Source organism: Caenorhabditis remanei, chromosome V (assembly GCF_010183535.1).
Source record: "Caenorhabditis remanei strain PX506 chromosome V, whole genome shotgun sequence".
NCBI lineage: Eukaryota > Metazoa > Nematoda > Chromadorea > Rhabditida > Rhabditidae > Caenorhabditis > Caenorhabditis remanei.
This window is the reverse complement of record NC_071332.1, coordinates 708,694-715,976: the sequence shown is the minus strand read 5'-3', so window position 1 is coordinate 715,976 and position 7,283 is coordinate 708,694.

The window sequence follows — 7,283 nt, the reverse complement described above, 5'->3', positions numbered from 1 at the left end:
CACCCGAAAAAGATGAAAAGTGGAACAAGAGGAAACTACTACTGCAGCTGGGCGCTGGCTGCAGGGTCTTCGAGAAGAATTACTATAGTCTGAGGAGGAGAAAATGATGGGCGGGGCGATGAGGGGAGGAGAGGGAGAAGTAATTCAGAGATGTTTTTGGGTGAAAAGGGCATATTAGTTTTAGAGGAAATGAAACTGAATTGGGCGAATGTGAGAAAGAAAATGAGATTTCGTGGAGGGGGGGGGGTGGCTTATGAAGAAATCACGATATTTCAAGATGAATCTATGCAAACTTGCTTTTACAAAAATTTCCCGTTTAGTAACTTAGGACGTTTTGCAAATGGTCATTCTAAAACTATACTTGTCAAGGCTCGGATCTTAAGCCAGGCCCAAATGTCCGGCTATTTGCGCCAAGACTCAAATTTCAATTTTTTTCGTGAAAAAGTCACATTTTTTGCTATCATTTAGAATTAGAAGAATTTTTTAAAATCATCAAAATTGTTCATGTTTTCGATCAAACATTTCTAAATTACAAAAAAGGATTGGTTCATTTTTAAGCCGGGCCTTCGGGCCTTGACAATTGTGACTTTTGCAACTTTGATACTTCTCAACATGGCAATAGCACAGTTCTGAAAATGCTGGTTTTGAAACGGCATAGTTGCAAAACGGCAGCATTTTTCACTGTCAGAATTTGAAAAATTCATCGATTCTTCTGAAAAACCGCACTTTTCTCTAAAATCAAAACGCGTCTAAGACACGCCAGTCTATAGTCAAGTAAATAATTCATGAGCCCAAACAAAATACGAAAAAGTTTATACTTCTACATTTGCCTTTCCGGGAAGCAACACATTTTCAGCTGTCCAAAACGATAAAATAAAAAGTCTGTGATAAGTTTCTGAGAATAGAGTGAATTTTGGTTATTAGAAATTGGCTCAGAGAGGTCAAAAATTCAGAAAAAAGTAAACTTTGACAGCACGAAATGAAACATTCTCCGTCAACAACATATCCGGTATGACTGGAGCGGTCCGTTTGAACTTTGCCAGTGATCTTTGCACCGACGATGAGTTCCCCCCCCCCCAAAATGTGTTTGTACAATGTCGATTAGTTGTTAGACAATTTAGAGATGGAGGTTCCATGTAACTATGAAGAGCAGGTGGGAACACAATGGGAGGACGATATCCGACAGACTCTATCTGTTTCATTTTGGTGGATAAATTGTCATGGGACACTGTCTGCATTTTGCAGTTTTTTGGTTTTCATCTTTCGATTTATTGAGATTTTGCATGCAATTTTCTGCGGGGAACTGTGCTAATTTAAAAAAAATCATTTTCACAGACTGAATTGATTTTCCACAGTGTCAAATTAACATATCACACCTAGACCTGCATTTTTGTAGTTGACAACTTTTTGATAGCTCTACATGCTTATGAGAAATAAAGCTTTGAATACGGACTCCTGTTGCCCGAGAGAGAGAGAGAGAAGACGCAGAGAAGACCTACACTCTTGTTTCTCTGCTCCCTCTCTTCTAGTTGGCGGTATGTGGAGGCTCATCTCGAAAGCTAGAAGAGATATCACAAAGTTGTCAACTCCAAAATTAAAAGTCTAGTTTTGATCAACAAAATGAACTTGAATTTGAAACTTTAAAGTACTTCCTGTAAAACTTCAGACTTACTTTTAAAGTCGCGAAAAAGTCGGTTCTAAATTTATCTGGATTCCTGGTTTTTCACAATCATTCTGAATTTTGAGTTTCGGTTTCTGAAAAGGGAAATTTTGTATTTCATACGGTCTAGTAACAACTCTAACTAGGGAAGGTCACCGAGTCAGTAACCTATATCATTGGAAAGCTGAGAAAACGCTGATTCCAAATATATATTCAGTTTTTGACCTCGAGGTCTGGTATTCGAGAAAAAAAGGTCAAAGTTCGGTGAAATAGAGAATTATTATGGACCCATTTCACAAGGTAAAAAAGGAAAAAACGATTTTTTGCTAGTAGTAAAAAACAGTTTTTTGTTTTTTTTGCTACCTTGTGAATAGGTCGAAAATAGGTCCATTACCGTTCTAACACGCGAAAATTCCAACAAAAATTTTAAAAAAGTTTTACGCGTGCCAGAACGGTACGGTGAGAATTTGCCATTTTTCAGAATTTTGATCTTGTTTTTCTCGAATACCAAGCTACAAGGGCAAAAACTGGACATATATTTGGAATCAGCGTTCTCTCAGCTTGCTTTCTAATGATATTGGTCACGTCCCATAACCCAAACTGACTCTGTGACCTTCCCTAGTAAGACTTAGATCCTACGGTAACTTGTCTGCTTCAAAACCTCAACATTCCCCAAATTCCCCACCTTTCCTACTTTAAACTCTCAATCAAAAGTACAATTTCGACTCCTTTTGCCGCCAGTACGAATGAGCTCCATGTAGAAATGTTACACGAATTGCTCCGACGTCAGCTGATAAGAAAACTCCACTCCCTCTCCTTATCTTCTTTTGTGCTCTACTTTTTTCGTCGATTGTTTTAAATTTGATATTGCCAACTTTACAACCAATTCTTATACCAAATGTTCAGTGTTCAACCCAATGTTCTTTCATTTTTTCATTTCTATCTCTCTCTCTTTCTGCCATCACCATCATCATCATTTCACCTCTTCAACCCCGTGTCCAACCTCCTCTCTCCCCTCCCGTCCTTATCATCATTTATATATCGGTTTACACTTTTTTGTGTGTTTCGTCGGCAATCAACGACTCTCGGGCCACAATTCGCAATCGATACGTTTATTTATCGGCGCCAGTTTTTTCACCATTTTTTTTCAACAATCATGTTTCTCTTTCTCTCTATCGCTATCTGTCTGATTTTGATGATGACTGTTTCGACACTTCTTGCAAATTTTGAAGTTTCATTCTATTAATTTTTGGAAATGTTAGAAAGTTGTCTAGTCTTATACCTACTTTAAGAGGGTACTGTAACTTTAGGGAATAGGAAAATTAGACCGGCCGTAGAGGTGGTCTAACTGTCCCCAAAAGATTCAGATTCTCAGTAAAGCTTTGTACTCCTCGTGGACAAGTAAAGAGTAGTTTTTTAAAGTTTTGGGGAATTCAACTGTATGAGCTAGTCGTGAACTCCTCGTGGATAAGTCACGATGATTTTTAAAAAACCTGATAGTTTTAAATGACTTTATTGGCTTTTTCGGAATTTTCAGAGTGTCTGCTCGTCGTGTACTCCACGCGGACAATCTAAAATGACTGTTTAAAATTTATAGTTATTCGTTGTTTTCCAGCGATTTTCATAGATTTTTATTGAAAAATTTCCAGTTAACTTGTCCGTCGAGATTACACCAGGCAATGCCTTATTTTTTTACCATAGGCTAAGGCTTACCCTATCAATTCTCAAATTGACTTCCTGCCAATAACTCTAGTATTCTAGACAGCTGTCATTTTTGCCTACCTGAATTTTTTGTAATTTGTGATTTGTGATTTGTACAAACTCACCTAACCCTTACCTGGGTAAGGTACAGTACTCCCAGAAGCTACAGTACTCCCTTATCTTAAGTATCATCCCGTTGCTTAACACTTCAAAGCAGCTGTCATTCTGACCTACGCCACCAACTAATCTTTGCCAATCTGTTCTTCTGAACTCCGACCAGCCCACCAATCAAAGATCCACCCGAAAAGGTTAAATACCTACCGTAGAAGATGAAATTCATGTGATTGATACCAGATCAACATATCAATCTGTTACTTTTCTCACCCGCAAAAACCATTGCACTTTTAGAAGTTTACATGATTTGACCTCCATCACCCAATTTTTGAAAGAAGGCTACACAAAGATATGGGAGGGGTCCTCAAAACTCGTTATGACTTTTTTCATTCTTGCAACGAAGAAACATGTAGACGTGTTCGTCTCCACTGTCTGCCACTTTTTTTTTCGAAAAACTTGACAATGATCATAGACGACGATAATCCCAAAAAAGTAACACCCCCCCCCCTTTCCTCCTACGCGTCTTCTCTCTTGTTCATTAATTTGTCTTCTTCCTCAAAATTCTTATTTCATTTCTCTTCTTTAGTCCTTTGGCAGTATAGATGAGATAGGGCGGACTGGCGGAGAGAGAAAATAGAATCTTCAATTAGTCACGTACGCTTTTTTGACCTCACCTCCCTCAGATGTTCTTTGTGCTGCTGTTTTCGGGGAGCAAGGATTTGTAAATGCGCTCTACAGTAAATGTGTAGTCCGCGAGGATAAGTGGAGCTCGGAGCTTTTCTACGTTTACCAGGAACAAAAAACCCAGGAAATTGTGGGAAAAGCAACAAAAAATCAATTGTTTTTTCAAAAAGCACAATTCGACTTGTCCTCGTGAAGTACACGGGTCTCTGCGTTTCTTCTTTATTACTCTCGGGTTATCAACATAGCGTAGTTGTACCAACAACGTTTTGCTCCTAAAATTTATTTCCTCCACGCACGGCGGCCTAGCAATAGTTCGGCCACGGTTTTTCAGCGCATTTGCGCTCCATGTCTAATATATTCTCAACTTTTTCTTTTTACAAATCTATGAACCAGATTTCACAAAAAAGACATATGCTCAACTTGTACTACACCGCAGTGCTAGGCGTAAGGTTGGCACAGTGCCAAAATGATTTGCCAAGGATTTCCAGGTTTACTTGTCGCATCTTTCAATATAAACCGCGACGCGCACGCAACGCGACTCGGAAAATTCAAATCTCTTCGTTGCGGACCTCACGCCTCGCGGATCTGTGACACTACCAATTTTTGGGCCTCCATGTATACGAAAGTAGCTCTAACTCATAGTCAGAGCTAACCTAATAACACAAGCCACACCTTTTCCTTCTTAGTCACCTTTTTTTTCTTTCTCCAAATATTTTGTTTTTGTGTGCCTTTCTTTCTGAGACTCCCAGTTCCCAGTGAAATCTCTGACTCAGTTTCATTTGGTGAGAAAAAATAATTATATAATTCTAGTCTTGTTAACTAATCCTTCGAAACACATACAAAAAAGGAAAGACTATGCCACGTCTCTCGATTATTTGAGCAACTGTCCTCCCCAAATTATTTATGCCATGTACATGTTTCCGGTGTGTTCTTTGTCCCGCCCCGTATCCCTCACTGATCATTTGATTCTGAACGATCAATTCAGAAATTGCAAAACGTTTTCTAGAATCTAGTACGCATTACTCACGTATGTGCTTCAGACAGCTCAACTAATTACATATCTCCGATTTTCTTTTCGAAAAATGTTTAGATTATGTTTTCCGTCTGTCTGGCTGCTATGTAAACGCTTTCGTCTCGTTTCATACTTCATATACCTGTGATTTGCAGAGAGGAGAGCAGATTATTGTGGCGGATGAATTAGTTTGTCCAGGGGTAGGTAGATTAGAAAAGTCTAGTCGCAGAGTTTCAAAAATATTTGAGGTAGGATTTTATTGGTTTTCGAAGCAAGTCAGTTTTCCAAGAAGAACAAATCGGTGATCAGGAATATTCAAATAGTTATACATAATTTAAACTCCGTCCGATCTCTCCTCGTGTCAGGAAATGCGCTCTGCCGAACCGCACCGGAGACCGTACCGAACCGAGAGAAACGAGCGAGTGAGAGAAACGAAAGCGGGAGAAACGAAACGGGGAGAAACGAAACCGGGAGAAATGGCGGCGCGGCGCTTTTCGGGCTGTAAATGTGATGAAATTGTGCATAAAGCTATAAGTATCGTTCCTAAATGTTGTCAGATGAAAAATGACAAAAAAGGCGGTCATAAACAAAATATGAGTTGAAAGCGATAAATGCCACTGTCTTCGTTAGAATGTTTGTATCACATGAAATGTGTGAATTTAACTTTTAAATTAATATTCTTAAACATAGCGCACAGTTTAAGAACATGTACTGCCCGAAAATCGCCGTGCCGCCATTTCTCCCGGTTTCGTTTCTCCCCGTTTCGTTTCTCCCGGTTTCGTTTCTCCCGCTTTCGTTTCTCTCACTCGCTCGTTTCTCCCCGTTCGGTACGGCCTCCCGCACCGTCCAGTGTGAATCACGTCAAGGTCACGTTCGATGACGTCGAGAGTGCGTGAAGGTGACACCTACATTTTCCCGGACTATTTTAGAATCCTGAGAGACTTTAGGACTATTTTTGAAGGGGGCCGCTCACGTACTTTCAGCAGTTCAAGTAATTTCCGGAGTTCAGTCACGGCTATTTTTTCACCTCTGCGTCGTGACCGAACGCCTGACGCCGTGTATCAGCTCGTTGAGCAATTTCCGGAGTTTGGAAGTCATGCGGGGTTAAAATAACTGGACTCTAAACTTTAGACATTTCGAGGTGGTTTAGGTCATCGTTGGTGGTCGGTGGTCTGCAAAAGTTAGGCCACCGTTTTAATAGTTTCCCCCATTTTGAGATTTCCCGTTGATTGAAACGCTACTGGAAACTTGCGGCAGACTACGGAGAGTGTGGTGACCGAGATTTGAAGTATGTAAAAGTTAGGCCACACAACGTTTACAGATTTTGCATTAATATCATAAAACCAAGAGTTTTTACGTTTATTTGTCCTATTTTTGATTTAAACCGCAACGAGCACGCAACGCGACTCGGAAAAAAAATCCGAATCTTTTCGTTTCGGATCCGATGCCTTGCACTGCTGTGATGTCCTCAAAAACCCCAAAACTTTGTGGCCTAACTTTCCGCCCGGTACTTTTCAGGCACCTACATACCAACATCTGAGAAATAATTATCAGTCGGGGGTCCCCTTCTCTCTCCCTTTCTCTTCCTTCCATTTCACATTTCCCTTTTGTCATATACATTTTTCTTCAGAATGTTTATATAAAAGCCGCCCGTCGTCGTCGCTTTTCTCCTTCTTTTTTTTTCTTTTTGCCTAATTATCCTGACGCTTTTTCATCCTCAGCACACACATCTCCCTATAAACTCATCAGAAGAGTGCACACATCTTCTTCTCCTTTTTGTCCTCGGGGCCTCTTCTCAATCGGATTACCTCCTCACGTTTATTTTGCTCTCCCCTTCGGCTCCGCGCTCTCCGTTTCAATTCCAATTCAATTTCTGAAAAAAGAACATCTTCTTCTTCTTCTTCTGCTCGTACTCCGTGCTTCTACTGCATCTCAGAAAAAGGAAAAAGCGAAAAATTCCCATTTCCTGTCACTCTCTTCTTCTTCTTCTTCTTCTTCTGATGCCATGGTGATGACACATTGCGTATTTTGATGATGTAGGATGCCTAAGCCTTGTTTTTTTTCTGCAAATTCTCATTGTGCTCAATATGTCAAGTTGACCCCCATCCCCCC